Here is a 22,552-nt window from a genome sequence, read left to right on the forward strand (position 1 = left end):
CTTTTCAGAAATTTATGAACTCTCCGTCCGATCACTGACGTGTGTGTCCTTCTCTGTAGTCTTGGCAGTTCTCATACTGTTCATTGGCTACTGAACATGAGTCATGCTCTAAGAATACATTACCGTCGCTGTGATGAATAGTGAGAGCAGGCGAGATGCCCCATAGAACTCGCAAAGAAAAGAAAACAACAAACAAACGGTTGTGAAGCATGTTACAGCGAAGGACTTCAAAAGTCAAAAATTGCAAAACGGAACGCAAGAGGCATAACATGTGGCACTTGTATAGATCAAACAGGAGAAATCAACATCTGGAGGTCCCTTCGTTACACGTCGCTGTTGCAAACGGACGTTACACCACGGTACAGACACAAATTTGAATACAGCAAACACACAGATTTTGTGACCAAAAAAAAGTTGGTACTTACAGAGATTTGAGCCCGGATCTTTTTCTGTACAGATCAACACAGTGACCACAGGGCCACGTAGCCATGCACATTTATAGTCGCTCGTTGTTGCATATGTTAAACTTGGAACGTTTGCTGTTTTTCTTTTGCTTGTACTTTCACAGCACAGTACACCTTCTTCTGTTTTCATGCTTGATCTGTGGTTACTTCTTGACGGGCTACCTAATGGTCCATCTTACCACTAATTCTGATGGGGTGCTAAGGGGAGCTTCCCCTGTTAGTGAATCTGTCTCCTAATATACTCTGTCGCCTCCTTAAGGACACGCTCCCGAAACCGAAACGCACAAGCGACTATCCGTGTGTCCTCATACTTTATCCAGTGCGTGGCAACTGCGGATTTTTGCAGTTGTTGAAGTCTCTATAGTCTGTACACCATCTTGGACCGTACGAATCGTCTGAAGTATGTCATCATTGTTACGGGGACACTGAAATTTATACATGCCAGGCTTCCTCAGTCCCACATCATCCTCAAAAGGGCCAAGGAGCAATTTGGTCTTGAACAGGGAGTGAAAAAAGTCTTGATATTAAAATTTTTTAAACTCTCAATTTTTGAGGACACGCTCCTGGTGTAGGCAGGGAAGCAACAGTCTCACATGCATCTTCCTGTGCTTTCGGCGATGGCCCAAACTCGAAAGGGCGGCAAATCTGCTTATCAGAGAAACCATTCCGTCTTCGTGTTGAATGAAAACCGCGACAACTCGGACGAAACGTTGATCTATTTTAGAATTTTAAGTATTCTTGGTGAAACAGTCGCGTCAGGACGAATTTTCTTGATCGCGTCTCAAGTAGAGAGCTCTTTTTCAGAAACTAGAGCGTCTTACGGTTGTTGCTATCACTGAAGTTGCTCTGTAACTTTCGGTAGCTATCGTCATGAGCCAAAGAATCCATTTTACTAACGTAATCGACACGTTGATGGATCCGGTAAAACAATCAGAGTTGGGTTGCTTAGGGGAGGAGACCAGACAGCGAGGTCATCGGTCTCATCGGACTAGGGCGGCCGTGACCTTTTAAAGGAACCATCCCGGCATTTGCCTGGAGCGATTTAGGAAACTCACGGAAAACCTATCCATCTGTATCTGTTAGAACTTCGTTTCTGCGTAATTAGAGACTTCTGCATTATGTATAGAAAGTTTTAAAACACAATTTACGGTCTTCCTTACGATATCTTTTCTTTTAATGTAACTAACTTGCTTCTAGCACATTTACAAGGAAGTGGTTCTGTCAAATTGTGCGGCCAATCCACTTATGCCTTCTTCACTCGATTGTCTTTTAAAGGACCTCTTTTCTCCAATTTACTGAAGAATTTCCTAAGTTGGGTTTTTTTTCTGTACACGTCTTCCTTAACAAGCGTCTCTAGCACCATACTACAAATGCTTCAAGAGTTTTCATTTCAGTTTTGCATAATGTCCACGTTTCTCAGCAATAAAGTGCTACACTCCAAATGCCGCTCTTTACCACCTTCTTCCTCACTTCAATAATTATTCTGTATGAACAAAAAGACCATTACTAATGAATTTTGGTTGTGATTCTCTAATTCTTTGTTTTACGTGTTCTTTGCTTATTCCTCCTTAACGTATCTTACTTTACGGATTTTGTTTTGTTTTATTTTATTGCTGTAATATTAATGTTTATTTCTTCTGAATCTTCGGAGCACACACGTATATTTTTCTTTTTGAGGTAATTTCGTCTTACTTATTGCTTCGTACTGTATCGTAATATTATTACATTCTTTGGAAGTTTCTTTCATCTGAAGCTATTACTGCTGTGTCATTCGAAAACATTAGCCTTCTTTTCTCCTAGGAGAAACATTGTTCCACTCCGATGGACGTTCTGTTTATGAGATACTTTTCTGGCTCAGTCCTTTCCGAGGCTGCAAACTGCTTACTCTACAGAACAAGTGAATTGCTCTTAGCGAGGGCACAGCTTAAATTTTTCTTCAAAAAGTTTAACGTTGCGCAAGTTGTAAGATTTACCACTGTCCGTAGGCAGGTGTCGTCATCTGGTTTGGTAGGATGAGAGAGCAGACGTTTGGATTTCGAAGACTGGTTAAGGACGGCGACTTTGTGGTAGAGGGTGTCTCGTCAGCACCACCGGGTTTAGCGCACAGGATCGCCGTCACAAGTCAGTTTTAGAAATTCCAACGTCTTCTTCCCCCCCCCCCCCCCTCCCAAAGCCAGATGACAGCCCTTGCTGTAATGTCCATAGACGGTGAAAGCTTTTAATTACACAGTGATGCAAATACATGTGTGGAGCAGCCTTCAGATACGATATTAATATTACATTTTAATGAATTTCCCGCTTAGCGTGTTTTATAAACAAATGAAGGTCCTTTTAAGTCACACGTCTCCTTGCATTCTAGTTGTAGTTGTACTAGCGCTAGACGATTAATTATTATGTCAAAGAAGCACTTTAAGCACTTCAGATAAACCAGGTGATTGAACTAAGCTTTTCTTTTCTTATGAAGCTTATTACGAATCACGAGCTAAATGAAATTCTGTAGTCTTGTCAAGGTCGCAAAATTCAAATGTTTCTCGTTTTTGGAGCCTCAGTATTCATATTCTGCAAGAACTTCGATGGCCTCTTCTTGGCAAGAAACACACGCTCTGCACTTTATTGGTGGTAAAACTTTAAGACTACAGAATTTAATTCAGTTCGTGTTTCGTAGTATGCGCAATTAAATAGTAAAAGTTCTATGCAATCATTTGGTTCATTTTTAAGTGCTAAAAGTGTTTCTTCACGATAATGATACGTCACTTAGCGTTAGTTGTGACTGATGCGTCCGTCTACAAATGTTCAAATGTGTGTGAAATCTTATGGGACTTAACTGCTAAGGTCATCAGTCCCTAAACTATCCTAAGGACAAACACACACACCCATGCCCGAGGGAGGACTCGAACCTCTGCCGGGATCAGCCGCACAGTCCATGACTGCAACGCCCTAGACCGCTCGGCTAATCCCGCGAGGCGTCCGTCTATAACCACAACTAGAATGCAAGGGGACGAGCGATTTGAAATAATCAATTGTTTATAACACAATTGAAGTGAGAAATTCGTTAACAGATAACATTAGTAACCGCAGTTGAAAGCTGTTCCACTCATGCCCTTGTATCACTGTATACCTGAAAAGTTTCGCCGCATGCGGATGTTAATCTGGCTACGGGACAACATATGAACCACTTACTGCAGAAAGGTAAAATGTCCAAATTTCCTTCTTTTACGGTAGAGACAAAAAAAGCGAATAAAATCGATTTAATGCAATTTATCTCCTAAAATTGTGATTGCTTCATGTAGGTATTCTTCCTTATCATTTACATGTGAAAGTCAAGTATGACGCAAGGGGTAAGAGGTGAACGACATTGTTGGTGCTGGACAAGATCCCTTTCTGCAGCACACTGGATTTTCAAATTAATTTTAGTGTTATTTGTTTTAAAATAGAACTGTACATATATTCTTCTTTTGTTGTAATAAACGCTGTTTGTTATGTATTTGTGAATAATATTTCACGTTTTGTACGGTTGTATTACTCATTTATCTTCATCTACATCAAGAGATCCTATTATTGCCGGCTATCATATCACTGAATTCCAAAACGGCGTCTTGTCTTAAGGGATAGAGGAAAGATTTCTTAATGTCATCCATTTTGTTGTTATTTATAGGCAGCACAGGTTTTACAGCTTTTCTCAGCATAAAATTGTCCATCATCAAGTTGCTCGTAAAACTATCCGGCGTTTCAGCTGAAAAGGTCATCTCACGATATGTAAGACTTACGGTACATTGTCGTACGAATCATCGGGAACTGTATGTGATAAAGGAATCTCCCGTCATTTGAACAATGGAAAACTTGCTATCGTTTCTTGTGGAATGTTTTATGAGTTCAAGAACGTCATCCATTGTATAGTTTCTTTGCTCCTTCCACTAGCATGCACCGGACTATTTCGCTGTCTGCAGTAAAGGGAAAATTGACGGCGTTGCCAGGCCCTTGTTATCAGGCAAAAGAGTTTCATTTTTGGAATAAACGTTTATAAATTTCAGAGTAGTTGCCTTTTTGCAGTAAGCGATTAATGTACACGGTCCAGTCACATTAATGTGACCACTGCCGCCGGCCGCGGTGGACGAGCGGTTCTAGACGCTTCAGTCTGGAACCGCGCGACTGCTACGGTCGCAGATCCGAATCGTGCCTCGGGCTTGGATGTGTGTGATGTCCTTAAGTTAAGTTAGGTTTAAGTAGTTCTATGCCTAGGGTACAGATGACCTCAGATATTAAGTCCCATAGTGCTTAGAACCCTTTGACCACCGCCTATGTTCGACGTCAAGGTACAATAATGCCAGACTACACCACTGATAATGAAGGGGCCGGGGGGGGGAGAAGGGGGAGGGGGGGCACATGGAAAGCAGTGCAGCCGTTGCCGTAATGTGGAAATGGAGTGACTGATACCCTAAAAAGGGAAGATCATTGGTATTCGGACCAAGATTGGAAGCATTTCTGAAACAGCTAAGTTCGTAAACTGTTCGCGTGGCCCCATGGTTAAAGCATACCGGCAAAACGGCGATATCCAAACAACTCTAGTGCACCATGGGGCGCAGCTGACGGCGGTGAACGACGGCTGTGAAGATGTGTGCGGGCCAACCGTTGAGCAACAAATCGCCAGTGCAAACAAAGGAACTACCAACGGTGTCTCCTCAATAAGCGTTCAGCAAATATTGCTGTTTATGGGCAGCAGATGCCTGGGTCATGCACCCGTGCTGACTGCTTTACATCAGTGAAAGCATTCCGTCTGTGGGCTACAAGTGGCCCATCGGGACCATCCGACCGCCGTGTCACCCTCAGCTGAGGATGCGGATAGGAGGGGCGTGTGGTCAGCACACCGCTGTCCCGGTCGTTATGATGGGTTTCTTTGACCGTAGCCGCTACTGTGCGCTCGAGTAGCTCCTCAATTGGCATCACGAGGGTGAGTGTACCCCGAAAAATGGCAACAGCCCATGGCGGCCAGGATGGTCACCCATCCAAGTGCCGGCCACGCCCGACAGCGCTTAACTTCGGTGATCTGACGGGAACCGGTGTATCCACTGCGGCAAGGCCGTTGCCTCATAAATCGGTGAAGAAGGCTGCAATTTGTACACCAGTTGCGCAACTGGACGTCCGTTTAGCGGCGACAGGGGCCTTTTTAAGATGATTTGTTTGTTTTGTTCCATCGGACCAAATGGTCTTCGTCGTGTACGGCCCTACAAGAATCGTCGGAAGGGTCCAGGCAGGGGGCGGGAGCGTTATGGTCTGGATAATGTTTTCGTGGCCTTCCCTGGGAGATCTCGTGACTCTGGAAGGCACGATGGACCAACACAAGTATGCATCTACCATTGAGGACTACGTTCAGCTCTATGTACAGTTTGTTTATTCTTGACAGGACAGTGAAACGTGTCACACAGTTCACAGTGTACGTGCAATGTTTGAGGAGCACAAGGATAAGTAAACCGAATTCCCCTGGCCACCAAACTTTCCGGATTTAAGCCCAGTTGAGAATCTGTGGGACCACCTCGGCCACCTGTCCGCGCCCTGAACCCTCAACCGAGAAACTTAGCGCTGGTGGCCACGGCAATGCAATCGTCATGGATCCACATCGCTGTTGTTACATCGTTGACTCTTTCCCTGCACGACCGTGCTGCTGCAACGGTGGTTATCCAGGCTTTTGATGGGTGGTCTCATTAACGTGACCGGACCGTGTGTTATCGACAGAGGAAATTAGTTCGGGAAAAGAGATTTTCGGCTTGCGCGTGTTGTGTCCGGTGACAGCGGCGGCCACCGTGGCTGTGAGCCGGCGCATTCCTCGGCCCCAGACAGCGCGGCGCGGCGTGGAGCGGGCTGAGCCGGCCGCCGGCCCGGCCGCGGGCCTTTGTGGCCTCCCACGCGCCCAAGGTCAGCCGCGGCCGCAGCCGCAGCAGCAGGTAGCCGCGCCGCTCCGCTCCTCTCCGCCGCTCCTTTCAGCCCAGCTGGCTGGTTACATGGCCGCCGCTCTCTCCACTAACTCGCCGTTCGAGTACCGTTGTGCCAGTTGCCGGCAGGCTCCTAACTAAAGTCGTGCTGGTCTCACAGCGAGACACCGAAGAGGGCCCCCACTTCCTTTCTCAACTCACCATCCCGTAGTCCGCACTTGGTCTCTCACAGCCAGTCTCCCGTCCCAGCTCACACTTGTTGTTAAGCCGGCGGCGCACGGACCGCGCCTTCGAAAGTTGAACATTGACCGTGCCGAGTTTCTGACATCAGGGCGTGGAAAAAGCACGTTGGATAGTCTTTACGAAAGTGCAGAACAATATTTAGCATGTCAGATATTCTAAACGTGCCTTTGAACGTAAATAAATGTAAATGTCTTGTGACTAGCGCCTCCCGTCGGGTAAACAGTTCTACGGTTGCAAGTCTTTCGATTTGACGCCACTTCGGCGACTTGCGCGTCGATGGGGACGAAATGATGATGATTAGGACAACACAACACCCAGTCCCTCAGCGGAGAGAATCTCCGACCCAGCCGGGAATCGAGCCCGGGCCCTTAGGATTGAAATCCTGTCGCGTTGACCACTCAGCTACCGGGGGGCGGACCGTTTGAAGGTAGACCAATGAGATGGAAGAACGCCACCTACGTCACATGACACGATCCGAGGCTCACGAGAAAGACAGACAGCGGTGCACACGTCACGAGGGTACGCCTGCGCCCACCCGCACAGCTCAGCAGACAAACTGCGTCTCTGAACCTGTTAACTCGTAAGTGGGTGTTTACGTACAAATTAGAATTGCATCATCTACCGGATCCCGCTGTTATGGAGTTTTACTGATTACTCAACGACCTGAAGTCCATAGGCCTTCTTCTTCTCAGCGATCACAGGCCCTGTAGACCACGTGCTGCATCAACTATCTGCTTCCACCGTCTTCTATCTCTCGCAGTTTCTCTCCACCCTGCGGAAATTCCTAATGCTGCGATGTCCTTCTCCATGTCATCTTTCCACCTTGTACGAGGTCGACCCAATGGTCTTGTTGCCTGGAGAGTTCCTTCAAATGCTTTTTTGATGATTCTAGCCACATGCCCAGCCCATTGCAGTCTCCTACTTTTTTAATTTCTGGATGATAGTGGCTTGCTTCATTAGCTGATAAACTTCATTGTTCTTTCGAAATCTCCATACGCCATTCTCCAACACAGGTCCCCAGATTTTTCTCATTACTTTTCTTTCGAAAACATTTAGTTTCTCTCTTTCATTCTTCATAAGCGTCCAGCTTTCTGAAGCGTCAAGTACTATGGGGCAGATGATAGTGTTGTATATCTTCATCTTTGTGGTGATTGACAAAGATTTACTTTTGAGTGGGTTGCTTAGCGAGTACAGACATCTTGACCCTGAGGCTATTCTTTCGTTTATATTCATTGTTATGATACTTTTACTAATTCTTTGCAACTGTACTGGGTACAATACAACCAAAATCACGACAAAGTCATTATCGGATGCATGAGGCGCTACATATTGTATGAAATGAGAACTGTTAAGCTAAAGAGCCTAAGTGCAACAATCAAGCCATTATATTGTGTATCATAAACGACGAGCACAAATTTTAAATTACAGAATATTGCAAAGTTGTCTGTTCCGTTGTACGAGACGTGTTTTTTAAGTAAGTACCGTTTTGAAATTAAAAAAAGACGTGCTAAGATATCTTAATAATTTAATTTTTACATGAAAGCCTGTATCTTGATCTACTTTTCTACATAATTTCCGCCAATATTGAAGCATTTGTCATAACGTTGTACCAGTTTTTTAATACCCTCGTCGTAGAAGTCTCCCGCCTGACTTGTTAACTACTGCATCACCACTATTTTGACTTCGTCATGAAGACGCTGACCGCCCAGGCGTTTCTTCAAGTGCAGGAACAGATGGTAGTCACTGGGCGCAAGATCGGGGCTGTACGAAGAATGATCTATACTTTCCCATTGGAAAGATCTGATGAGATTTTTGGTCTCATTCGCCACATGCAGACGGGCTTTGTCTCGCAGCGTAACGATGCCCTTGCTCAACTTGCCACGTCGTTTGTTCTGAATTGAACGGCGCAGATTGTGCAATGTCTTATAGTAAGCTGCTGCATTGATTGTCTCATTACGAGGCAGAAATTCCACAAGCAATACTCCTTTTCTGTCCCAAAAAACTGTGCACATGATTTTCCGAGCGGCAATTGTTTGCTTAAACTTCACTTTTCTGGGTGAATCTGAATGCCGCCATTCCATGGACTGTTGCTTTCATTCTGGTGTGACGTAGGCCATCAATGTTTCATCTTGAAGAAACACCTGGGCGGTCAGCGTCTTCAAGACGATGACGAAGTCAAAACAGTGGTGATGCAGTGGATAACAAGTTAGGCGGCAGACTTCTATGAGGAGGGTATTCAGAAATTGGTACAACATAATGACAAGTGCCTCTTTCGAGTTGACGCCACTTTGGCGACTTGCGTATCTAAGGGGATGAAATGATGATGATAAGGACAACACAACACTCAGTCCCTGAGTGGAGAAAATATCCGACCCAGCCGGGAATCGAATCCGGGACGTTAGGTATGACATTCCGTCGCGCTGACCACTTTTTTTTCCCCTTCTTCTTCTTCTTCTTCATTTTTGTTCGTTGTTGATCGTTGGGGTTGGTCGTTGCTGACGTCACATGACATCCGTTACAGTTCGTTTGTTGATCCTTCCACTCAGTTTTTTTATCACAGAGGCCAACCAGCTCTCTGACCGAACATGCTGAGCTACCGTGCCGGCAAACCACTCAGCTACCAGTTTTGTTCGATGGACTTTATCTGCAAGACAGGTTGCACTATTTCCAGTGAGGTATTTTGCTCTTCCTCGTTTCTGGTTTTGTATTTCACACGTTGGAAACTTCCTGCTACTGAATAAGAACAGTTATCAAGTAGAAGTCACCTTAGGGTTTTACTAAAAGGAGAGAATGAAATAATTTTTACTTTTATGTGGAGATCTGTTGTATATTTCTATCGCACTTTTTCTAACTCAACTCTTATGAGTCGATGTCCTTATTGACTGGTCATGATACTTCCCTTCTTGTCTTATAACATGGTCATACATATTCAACTTTTCATTTGTGTATACTATAGACAGAAAAACATGATAAGTATGTTGACAATGGAGGAAATGTACGTTTCACTACTGGTAACAAAGAAATTTCACGCCAATCCATTTCGTAAACAGTGTGGTTTGCTAGCCAAATACGGCCAACTTCCTCTGAAGTGCGCTACTATCGCGTATACCACGCTGAGGCACACGCAATGTACGCACAAGTCGTAGTGTTCAGCAGCGCGTTGACCTCGGTACGCTCAACGTTCACGTTCGAAGGCACAGCCCGTGTGCCGACGGCCTTATGGACAGCTCAGACCGAAAGAAGCATAAGCAATACATTTCACGGTACTCGGGTCGGGTCGCACGACGTCGCTCGCTTGCTACTTCGAAAATTCCATATCGTATTTCAGCGTGCACAGTTGTTTCTCTTTTCTAACTTGCGTATTATGACAGAATGCTGTTCCAAGGCAATGGCGCATCGAATATTCATTGCAAATGTCATTCTTGGGTTACAATTAAATGTCAGTTAGCGACATATCAGCAGTAAAGAGCCCTTAGGAGATCCTAAGATGCCGGCCGCTGTGGTCGAGCGGTTCTAGGCGCTTCAGTCTGGAACCGCGCGGCTGGTACGGTCGCAGGTTCGAATCCTGCCTCGAGCTTGGATGTGTGTGATGTTCTTAGGTTAGTTCCGTTTAAGTAGTTCCAAGTCTAGGGGACTGATGACCTCAGCTGTTAAGTCCCATAGTGTTTAGAGCCATTCGAACCTTATTTTTGATCCTAAGATAAACAATACTGAGGCGTGGACTTGAATGTGAACGGTGAACTCTCGCGCTTAGATACGTGTTTTCATGGTGTCGGAGGAAGTAGGTTCCCTTCCTGCCATATGCTAATTATTTTTTTTTTCAATTTTCGCCTTTGTAACCGATTATGGTTCTTTCTTACTCATGTAATAGAAGTATGCTCTGCAATATTCTATGTAATTTACATGTAAGGAACGAGTTTCTTCGATTTTATGACTTCAGACAGATTTAAAATCGAAAGCAATCATATTCGTATACTATTCTGTTACGACACTTTGCCGTTTATTCCGAAGATGCTATTTCCAAGGGTGTGGGTAGGCAGGAGCCTAAGAGCACAACTCAAATTGCTGCGACTGTAAAGAGAAGTAATGAGATTTATATTCTTGCTTGTCACAAATATTTAACGGCAATCGGATCGTTAACAAGACTTCTGTAAATTTAGCGATCAAGACAACGATCGCGCCACACAAGTGACAATGAACTTTGGGTCACTTATGCCATCGTGCCCGACTTTGATTTGAACCCTAATTTCAATACCAGTACTCCAAGTTTTATGTCTCGCTTAACGATCATTTAAAGACAAAATATACACCAATTATAGCAAGCATTACTGTTCGCCAAGACAACTGTTCGGTACGGATTGTGCTACAAATTATAAAAAAGTTCTCGCCTAATCTTCAAAATACGTCGCTGTTCCAGGAGCAGAAGCCAGCACCACGATGACTCGCGTACTGAAAACAGGAAAACTATTTTTTCCCTCCCCTTCCTCACAAAAATATCTGCAGTGACAAAATACACTATTTCAAGAATCATTTGCTGTCAAATTGTTCCCGCCGTGTTTCACATGTAAACATTCGCCTTTCGTTATGTCTGCCGCAGCACGCACAGAAAACCAAAGGCCAGACAGCACACAAGCTCGCCCGAAACATAACAATCCTGTTGGCTCTCGCTACCCTGAAATGCTGTTATCCACGTCTCGGGGCGAGCTGTCCCTAACAATAAATTCCAGGCCGTCCTCAACACACTTGGCTCCAAAGCGAATTAAGAAATACCTTCCTAAAACTGTATGTGTTTATTGTTTCTGAAAATTAGTTCGTTTTGTGTAACCGTGTAGTTTGATTGGCTGCTAATGACGGCGTTTGTCGTTGTTCAGTATAATGTGAAATCAGACCTCAAAGACCTGAAAACCAGCAGCTCACGTCCCACATATGCTGATCATGTAATTTCCCACAACTAACAACATACACCGTCCGTCCGTCCAAAAAGCTCCGAGACAGATTTTATATAACGGATGTCAGTGCAGTGGCTACAGTGGCGGCCTGAACTAAAAACTGTAAACATCGGATGTTTTGCGGATTCGACCAGTCATTTGTGAGCGGGCAGTGTGCGACCGTATTGAGTCAACGTTGTAGACCCACAAATCGCAATGGAGCAAAGAACTGAGTATCTGTAAATCAGGTGTTCAAGACCTTAACCAAACTGTTTCGAAGAAAATAAAGCAGTGTGAAAAGTTTGTCTCGCTTACTTTGACGCTCGAACAAAAAACACGGACACGTGGACACCTGCCCTGATTTGATACAAATGTAAAACGCATACGATTCTTTTCTGAAAAGGACTTTTCTGAGAATATGTATTGCTCTATGAACGTTCTGTGCATTGTGCTCAAGTGGGGGGCAGCCCATGTGAAATACCTGAAGCATTAAAGCCACCCTCTTTACTTTTTCTCTGTTTTTTAATAATTCAGCTTCGAAACAGTTTTAAACATGGTCGACAGCAGCAACCGTAAATGAACTTTCAATAAATGATGCATACAGCCAACCAATTGCATAAAGTTTACTGTAATAAGCCTTATGTTAAAATTGTAAGCATACATTATGAGCTGAAACGCTCAAGTCAGACAGCAGAAATTACGATTATAGTCTTCAGGAAAATAGGAAACATTATTACTCAGGTTCATTTTGTTATGAATGCACATAATGAGTTATTTCCACTTAGGTGAAATGTCGATTCATTATTGAAGACGGCATGATCCAGAAAATCTTCATCGTATGCAGCAACATTTTGTTTGCAAAGGTGGAACGTAAACCATGCTCTGTAGGCTTTATGGCTTTTAATCACTGAAAACTAGAACGATGTCTCCTTGAAAGTCTCCACAAAGACTTCAGTGGAACTGCTAATTCACGACTAGCCTTCTGAACTGATTCCATTGGTCTATGCGCGAAGGTCTCTCACATGTTCAACACGTTCTCCAGTCACTCTTGGTCGTTCCGTACTCCCCTTTGCGCACAAATGTACAAACAAAACTGTTTGAGTTGCCCTTTAGTTTGATGTATTGTTTATAATTGTAAGTTGAGTGTAATAAACGCTACAAAGCCTTAAAATAAGTGCATTAATTTTGAAAAGCCCTGTATTTTCTGGAACATTGCACAGATTTGGGTCCTTCCAGAAAAGCTTTTTTTTTTTTTCAAAATTAAGTTTAAACAGTTTTAAGATCTTAAATGATTTCACATTTCCTTTGAGATTCCTGTACATTTCAACCCAACTTTGGTTTGCTAGTTGTTTGGAAAAAACTGAATTTTTTCCATTTTACGTATGTCTTTTGTGGGACCGTTATTTATGTGTATTTTTATGTACCTGAGTAATACAGATACAAACTGACCCACATCTTCTTTCTTCTGAGCGTTGAAAATCTATTTCTTGTTTCTAAATAATAATATTAATAACAAACATATTTTATTTTTTGGTTAAGTTTTTGCATTAGTTGCGAATGGTCTACTGACAATTCAAAAGAGTTATTTTATTGGTTATCCATTAACAAAATTTATTTAAAAATTGTTCTTGTCAGTATAAACAGGAAAAAATTGCAAATTACGTTATAATTCCAGTTAGAGCCCTTCAGAATCTTTGACTTCCCTTTCCAAACGCATCCCATTTGTGAACATACGACATTAGACCATCTGCTTATTTTAAAATATTTTCACATCATTGTGTGCTCCTTACGTCCTTACGTAACCTCCTGCGCTTCCAGATCAAAGTCTTCTTTTATCTCTGTATGATGGCTTAAGAAATAGCTGATTTTGCAGCACGATATTCCACCCTTATATCCCTTTGGAAGTGCAAAATATAGCAGGTAGAATGCCTTCACGTCTATATTACATTATATGTAGCCCATTGTAACATCTCTTGAATTCTTGACTTTGTCTGTATACTACGTGTACTTGTTACTGATACATGTCAGTTCAACAATGGAAGTGGATTAAACAGGTTTTTTGGAACTCTTCGCAATCATGCTTCACTATGGAGGACGCTTCAAGAGCTCTAAACCAAGAAACAGATGTGACAGTTGCAGTATTTATGACCATTTTGTTCGTACTTTCTCTTTCTACCCGTTCCTGTTTGTATTAACAGCAATCATACAAATATTCACACACTTACTCATTAAATTTATTGTCATCTACGTATGTCGTAGTTATAGACTTAATTAGCTGGCTGTTCATTATCCTACCTAGTTCTCTCACTGTTGCTTAAATTACTTGGTCTTCTGTCCATGTTGCTCCTACTTTCACCACTAAGAAAAGTACAGATTTAAAAACGGACATCATCGTAGATCAATACTAACAATTAAACCGAGGAGTCCTTGTAAAAAGCAAAAACTATGAGTAGTTCAAATGGCTCTGAGCACTATGGGACTCAACTGCTGAGGTCATTAGTCCCCTAGAACTTAGAACTAGTTAAACCTAACTAACCTAAGGACATCACAAACATCCATGCCCGAGGCAGGATTCGAACCTGCGACCGTAGCGGTCTTGCGGTTCCAGACTGCAGCGCCTTTAACCGCACGGCCACTTCGGCCGGCTATGAGTAGTTGTGATGTGTTTTATAAAGATGTGATTTGGCGAATCACTAGTATTTTGTGGTAGCTATTTGGCCTTGCTTGACAGACCGAGACAGTAAAATGAAAGTGTAGTGTCATCTTTGATAACAGGGTCTACAGAACAGTACGTATGAAGTGTGCCTGAAATAAGGAAGAAATTTTATTGTGAATTCAGTGTGCGTGTAAACAGAAACATTTACAGGTAAACGTTTCTATCGCAATGAAGTTACTTTCACAGTAATCGGAAGTCCTAAAAATCTAGTTGTGGTTCGATATGTACATTGCCTAATAAAGTAATCAATTGTAAGACAGTAGATGAATATCATAATTTAATTTTCCAATAGTATAATTTATTTGATAATGAAATGTTAATCCACTGTAGGTTACTTAATTTACAGCAGCTTCTGCGATCAATTTCTTGTGACATCTGGCAGGTATACCGAAGTGCTAATGATTAATTAATTTGAAAGAATCATGTGGTAATCTGATCTGTATCTGGTCACCGAAACACAACTGAGAGTTCTGGTGCTGATGAACTGCTTGCTTCTGTCCAAAGTTCCTACCCACTAAAGACTCCAGGTTTTATTCATTAACTGTGATCCACAAGGTCAGACTACACATTTCCTGTTACTCTCGTAATTAGCCAGCTTAGATGTTACTTTATCAGTTTATTTTCATAGCAATGTGTGCCCATGCCCCCCCAATTTGCATGTCACTGACATACATCTACTGCTTGCAAATATCGTGAATGGTGTAAATCTCTGCTGTCACTGGACATTCTCATGTAATTTTGTGTCAGGGCAACGAAAAAATATTGTAGTAGTGATTTCTTAAAAACGATTTACGATTCAACTTGAGCTCAGGCGTTATACTAATCCTTCTCGCAAAATATTTTCTGAATAAGTAATATAGTTTGCAATTCTAATAAGCCTTTTAATGCGTCAAAATTTATTTCATTCCACATTTATTGCCTTTCAGAAGGAGTAATATTCAAATCCCTCTCTGACCGTTGTGGTATGGGTTTCTGTCGTTTCTCTAAATCTCTTACCTATTTATTTATGAGCAATAAAACGTTGTCAGAATTATTTCCTTAATGTAGTTACAATCCAGAACAGGTCAAGTTACATAAGTATAAGTACTTTCGGAAAACTCTAAATCTCTTACTTATTTATTTATGAGCAATAAAACTTTGTTAGAATTATTTCCTTAAGATAGTTACGATCCAAAACATGTTACATTAACATAAGTATAAGTACTTTCACGAAAAAGCTGCAGTTTTATTCTATGTGAGTGAAAGCATTCGTGAAGCAGGGATTGTGCACTTCCTGCTGTGTTCTGCAAAACAAGTCTTGTTGTCACTCGTGCAGAATCCAGCCCCACATTTCTGGCAAATCTGTTTCGTATGATATGGATGTCCAATTTATTACATAACGCCCATCTTCAAAATGTTTCTCTTGGCGGCATATATGTTGCTTCATTTACCCACTAAGCTTCGACGAATGGTCTGTAACAGGTAATGTGTACTACTTTATTTTCTCTTGATGCCCCTCACAAGCCTACCAATGATAGCAACTCTATAAATTTCTTCAAACTCATTATATCTTCTACATTCATTTCGATAATGAATGTGCTTGTATTGGTTATTAGCCGCATTAAGAAAATGCTACATCATGCGATGTCACATTTTTTTTTTTTTTTTGTGTTAAGTGAGCAGTACTGTCTCAAGAGGGTTTCATATAGGGACTAGTGCTCTCATTTGTCAATTGCATTGTCCGTTGTGCCTACCAAAAGTGAGAACCAATCAAAAATTAACGAGCGTTCTAGAATCTTCTTCATATAGCAAAGCTACTTTCTCAGCCCACATTCAAAGTGTGGCGGTGGTGTTCTGGCTGGCAGAGTACTAGCCATCGCCTCTGCACGTCACAGGTTCAATACCGATCAAAGGAAGAGATTTTTCTTGAATCCAGTCCCTCCAGAACCGCCCAGGTTCACTCAGCCAGTTATCAGTTGGGTACCGGGGATCTTTTCAGTGGTTATGGACCCATAAATCTCCCTCTCCCAGCGCCACGGAGGAAAAAGGCCACCATATACTTAGGTCCCAAAGTGAGACCAAGATCTCATTCAGGGGCCTAACTTTACCTAAATTCAAAGTAATTATTTATATTAGAATGAAAAGATCTATAGCCCGAGTTTCTTTTGTAATTTAAATTATCTCACATGACAGTGTCAAAAGGTACGGAGAACATTATCACGACTGTTAACAAGTATTCGTAATATCAATACAAATCTACAGACCGAAGTACTAGTAGAACATTATGGCACGCAATCTGTTGTCCAGGTGTGCTAGATCACCCACAGATCAACCACCTAGTGTGCAGACCCCCTAAACTAGGCCACGAATCTCTAAAAAAAGTCCTCTTTTATCTAAATGACGCCCAACATTGGACACAATGTGTTGTAAATTATATATATGGTCAGGTTTGTTTGTTAATAATTTCTTGTACTTTTTTGTTAAGAGTCATTTTTTTCCCCGAATAGGCCATCTGAGGACCAGGTTCCGATTTCAGTTCTTCGTTCTTTGTTCTTTCCTTTTCTTCCAGTGTGCCTTCATCGGTTCACTACGTTTCTTCTTTTCGTTTTCAGACCATTTTGAACCAATATTTTAACCTACCCTGCCTTGGAATCCTTCCATTTTCAGTACTTTTTCCCGAAAGACTTCTCTGTTGTTCATATCTTCCATTTTTATATTGTTTCTTTCTAAATCATTTTTTACTTTGTTGACCCAGTCTGTTGTGGACTTCTTAACCCACAATTGTCCGCCCCTATAGCTGAGTGGTCAACATGACGGATTGCCGTCCTACGGGCCCGGATTCGATACCCGGCTGTATCGGGGATTTTCTCCGCTCAGGAACTGGGTGCTGTGTTGCCTTCATCATCATTCCATCCCCATCCGGCGCGCAGGTCGCGCAGTGTGACGTCGAATGTAGTAAGACGTGCACCAAGGAGGCCGGACCTGCCCCGCAAGGTGTCTCCCGGCCAATGATGCCAAACGCTCATTTCCATTTCCATTACCCCACAAATATGTCCAAAAAACGTGAGTCTTCCTTTTCTAATTACGTTTGATATACTTTCTGTATTTTGGTGTATTTCAGCATTACTTCGTAATTCCCAGCCTTCTGCTGCGTTTTTTGATACTAATGTTTTCCTTATAATTCGCTTTTCTAGTAATTCTAATTTATCTACACTATAGTTTAATGTCAGGCATTAGCTTGCATATAGGCGTTCTGGCTTCACTAGTGTGGGTTATTTTTGCATTTTTGGATAACACGTTCCATTGTAGAGGTATTTGGCGATGCCATCTGCTTTTATCATTTTATGCAACCTTTTCTCTATTGCAGAATCTTCCGAAGCATTTTCTTGGATTATCTCCCCAGATATTTAAATTTTCTTTCGCTCTCTATTTGGCCAATAACTGTTTTCAGAAATTTTGGAGCATCCTTAACGTTTGTTACAAATTTTGTTTTTTCTGTAGAAATTCTTAAGCCAGTTCTGCCAGCTATTTCTTATTTGTGTTATAGCAGACGCCAAATTTTCGAAAAGTGTAGCAAAATCATCTGCAGTTGAATTCAATCTTTTTGCTTCCTGTTCCTAACCTTATAAGTGAAATGATGAGTTCAGTAAGCTTTTCATTCCAAATTCTTACTGTTTTCTCTAGCGCACTATTAAAAAGAATAGAGGATAATCCGCCAGCTTTTAGTATGTCTGCTTTTATTTTGGAAGGCTGTGAAATTTCTCGCAAAAAATTTTACAGACTGTATCTGTAAGTGTTTCACGGATCAGGTTTGCCAGTTTAGACTTTACGCCGAATTGTCGAATTATTTTATCCATAGTTTCTCTGTCATCACAATCAAAAGTCTTTCTGAAACCCACAAATATAACTACAACATCCTTTGAATTAAGTAATATGTGAGAATTACTAACTTGAGATTAAATATTTGTTCTGAGCATGACCTGCCTTTCTTAAAACAACCTTGATATTCAACTAAATGGCTGTCTAGTGTTGTTTCTATTCCGCTTAATAAAATCTTGGAAAATACTTTATACACTACTGGCAGTAAAGAGATTCCTCTGTATTTGTTTACATCCTGTTTATTATCTTTTTTGTGGAGTGGGTGTATCAAAGCAACTTTCCATTCCTCTGGGATTTTTTTGTTTTCCAGGTTTCTTCAAAGAGTAAATTTAGCATCTTTGCTATACTGGGCAGGGACAACTTCAAAAGTTCAGCTGTAATAGAACCTTCTCCACTACCTTCGTTGTTTTTTACGGTCTTAACTACTTCTTGAATTTTTACTATAGTTGGTGGTAAATTTTCTTTCAAATTTTGTTTGTTTGTTGTTGTTGTTGTGGTCTTCAGTCCTGAGACTGGTTTGATGCAGCTCTCCATGCTACTCTATCCTGTGCAAGGTTCTTCATCTCCCAGTACCTACTGCAGCTACATCCTTCTGAATCTGCTTAGTGTATTCATCTCTTGGCCTCCCTCTATGATTTTTACCCTCCACGCTGCCCTCCAATACTAAATTGGTGATCTCTTGATGCCTCAGAACATGTCCTACCAACCGATCCCTTCTTCTGCTCAAGTTGTGCCACAAACTTCTCTTCTCCCCAATCCTATTCAATACTTCCTCATTAGTTATGTGATCTACCCATCTAATCTTCAGCATTCTTCTGTAGCACCACATTTCGAAAGCTTCTATTCTCTTCTTGTCCAAACTATTTATCGTCCATGTTTCACTTCCATACATGGCTACACTCCATACAAATACTTTCAGAAAAGACTTCCTGACACTTAAATCTATACTCGATGTTAACAAATTTCTCTTCTTCAGAAACGCTTTCCTTGCCATTGCCAGTCTACGTTTTATATTCGCTCTACTTCGACCATCATAAGTTATTTTGCTCCCCAAATAGCAAAACTCCTTTACTACTTTAAGTGTCTCATAATTTTGATTAATATCTGAGAATTTCAATTTATGACTTGGTTCAGGATAGTTCAGAAGCTGATGAATATATCTATCTAGTATTTCACAATACTAGTCGTTTTCATTTTTGAATCAGAAATTTGGAGTGTGGTACCCCTTTAATTTGTTCTTAAATGTATGATAAGTCATGAGTATTATTTCTTAGAAAATTTTTGCCTATTTCCGAAAGTCTCTCCTTTTCAAAGGCTCGTTTGGGATTTCTAATTAACCTGGCTGTATTCTTTCTTTGTTTTTTTAATTGATCATAATCTTCAATTTTCTTTGAGCATTTCCATTTTTCGTACTTTTTAGTCCTCTCTGCTATGGCTTCTTCGCATATTTCATTGCACCATATTTTCCTTCCATTTTTCAATATCCGAAATTTTTTCTGTGCAGCATTATTAATTGCTTTGTATATTTCTTGTCACCTGCCATTTTTAGCCACTTTAATTTCGTCTTGATAGTTTTTAAGTGATTTTTTTTGTTACAGTAAGCCTACCTATATTATGTTTTATTAACCATTGCGACTTTCTTTGTTCTTTATTAGTAGGAGTTTGAATTTAATTTCAGAGAGGTTATGATCAGAATCAAATACAACATTTCTTAGTACTTCTACAATCATAATTTCCATTGTACGTTTTTGCAAAATAGCCACATCATCTAACTAAAAATCTCCTAACATTGGGTTGGGGGTATCCAAACTTTAGCTTTTCTTTGGAGTTTCCTAAAGAAGGTTGACATCAGTTTCAGGAGAGAGCTTTGTCACAAGCTGATTATCCTCACATCATTCTAAGAGTTGAATAGTGTCCTATTGCATTTCTAAATTTCTTTTCTCTTCTTATTTGTGCACTGAAGTTGCCTGATAGTAATATGGTGTGCATCTTGGGAATTTTAGATATTTCAGTTTCCTAAAAGATCCCAGAATTCCTGTGTTTTGGTGGATTTTTTCTGTTGTCTTCATTTATTGTTGCGCAGCAATTAACAAGTGTGTATATCGTCTTTTTGTATTTAACTGATAGGAACGTTACTCTCTCTGAGGTGGATTTAAATTCTGTAACATTTTGCATTATACTTTTATGAACATAGAAAGCTGTACACAATAATGGCATCTGTTTCGTAATTTCGATTTTTGTTTTGTCTTTGAAGATTCTGTCGTTACAAGTATCTACTACAATTTCATTTAGGAACCTTGTTTCTTGAACTACTAAAATTTTTATTTTGTTTTTGTCTAAAAGTTTTTCTAGTTCTTTTGTTTACCAGCCTTGATTACGGAATTTACATTGAAAGTGCCTAGAAAGAATTTTTTTTTTTTGAAGTTTATGTTAGAATGATTCCAAGAATGCTTTATTTATTATTATCTATATTTTGTTTTCAAAATGTGCAGCCTCTGTAAGCTGGAACGTAAAGTACAAGGACAATAAACTGCTGAGAGATTATACTGTGCTTAGCAGTAAATATTTGGATAGTATGCATGAAGGCACGTCGTTTGCAATATGCCTGTGCTAATGTTTTAAATATATATTTTGGTGTAATTTTTCTTTGTTTGGCCGTTCTGCATTTTGCGCCTCATTTAAGCACCGAAAAATGGTGTTTCTTAGTCCTAGTCGTGTTTTTGTGGCAAGATTAGCTGAAAGTATCATGCGTTGTTTGATAAAAAATCTAAGAATAACAATTCACAAGTTGCAAGTCAATAGAACAGCCCATTAGGACGCATCAGCATAGCCAAGCAGTTGGTCATATTAAACGAAGATCCAGATCACACGGAGGGACAGTTAGTGGAAACGTTAGGATCTTATCAAAGGACAATAAAATTTATGTTAATCGTTCAGAAATGGACACGAAGTTAGGAACATTTTTCGTTTGAGGAAATACAGGGGTGACAACGAAACTTACTGATTTAACGGGTCAATAATACTAGAACAAATCTTTTGAGTAGTTCAGTTACGCTCCCAGCGCTGGATATTTAATACTACACGTGTTTAAAAATGACATCCCATATTTTACGCTTCGTGGTATCAAGACACGTGATTACTCGAGTTCCGTAGTTTCGGTCGTTTCATTCAAGAATGCAGGTTATGTCTAGGTGAATATTACTCTTCAGTCTTGAAGGATTCTGCGAAGATCTGTGTAAGCATTAGATATCTCAGAGAGACAAAACTACAATTCCATAAGGAATTGTTGTGCACGGTGACTGTATTTTATTACAAGGGAGGACAGGAACGCATTGGCTTTTTTTTTATATAGTTGTTGCATATCCAGATTTCAACTGTAAATAGCCATCTTCAGAGCATTTGAGTGAGTTATAATTCAAGAAACTCCCAGCAGTGCAGGTCAGCATACGACTTCACTGGTGTAGTACATATAAACATAAAAGAGACACGTAACGGGGTCAGTGGGGCCATCTTCTGTGGCCGGAGTGGAATGACAGGCCTGTTGGAAAACACTGCGCTGTGTTTGTCGTGGTTCCATCTTCACGTAACTACACATCGACAACAATAATTTGTAAAATATTTGAAAAGAACAAAATATCAATCGTGTTGAAAAATCGCTAAGAACTCAGTTACTTCTCACTTGTTTTCTTAAAAATTTAAGAGTCAGTGCTTGCTGCTCTCGATACTGCAAAGCGTAGCGCCCGTACAATTAAAAATAAAATATGTTTGCAGTTATTTCAAAAACAGTTACAGTTGGCAATGGTACGATAATAAATGATACGACAAGATGAGTTTATTGCAAATAACGATTAAAATTTGAATCTGCTGTAATGACATTTAACGGAGATATCACTGAAGACCACTCTCAGGCCTTTATCGACAATAATAATAGAAATGACTTTGTGGACGTATGTATTTTGACAGTATTATCTTTCTAGAGATCTACTTCCCAAAGCAGTATCATATGCGGAAGGCCACTTGATTAGAATTTTGGAGGATTTACATCTTTATGATTTAAGAAGACAAAACCGATGAGTGCATTCAGGTGTTACATAGCTACGAATGAATTGAATGAAATGAAATTATATGCATCGGGAAATGAGTCAAACTTGGGATGGTTTGAGAGTTGAAAAGGTGTCTCGATCCATGTAGTTTCACTTGACTGCAGCATCTATGCCTGGGTTTCAGGAAGGATCCCCCTTTTCGCTCGATGCTGAGGTGCTATTCCAGTACAGTTGGAGAGCCTCTGCAATGCTGTACGAGTTTATGGGGAATACCAGTTGTGTTCCGGCATGAATAGGAATTTGGATTGAGGACGGAGAAGTTCTACGGTAAACCGTGTAGTTGTTTAAAGCCACTGTGCTAGGGTACCGTAGT

At 41.0% G+C, this 22,552-nt stretch overlaps 1 pseudogene; it reads right to left on the bottom strand.

Moving 5' to 3' along the window:
• Positions 1–5,431: 5,431 nt before the first annotated feature.
• Positions 5,432–5,549, bottom strand: LOC124790642 (annotated as a pseudogene).
• Between the last annotated feature and the right edge of the window lie 17,003 nt (positions 5,550–22,552).

This window comes from Schistocerca piceifrons, chromosome 3, assembly GCF_021461385.2.
Source record: "Schistocerca piceifrons isolate TAMUIC-IGC-003096 chromosome 3, iqSchPice1.1, whole genome shotgun sequence".
NCBI classification, from domain to species: Eukaryota; Metazoa; Arthropoda; class Insecta; order Orthoptera; family Acrididae; genus Schistocerca; species Schistocerca piceifrons.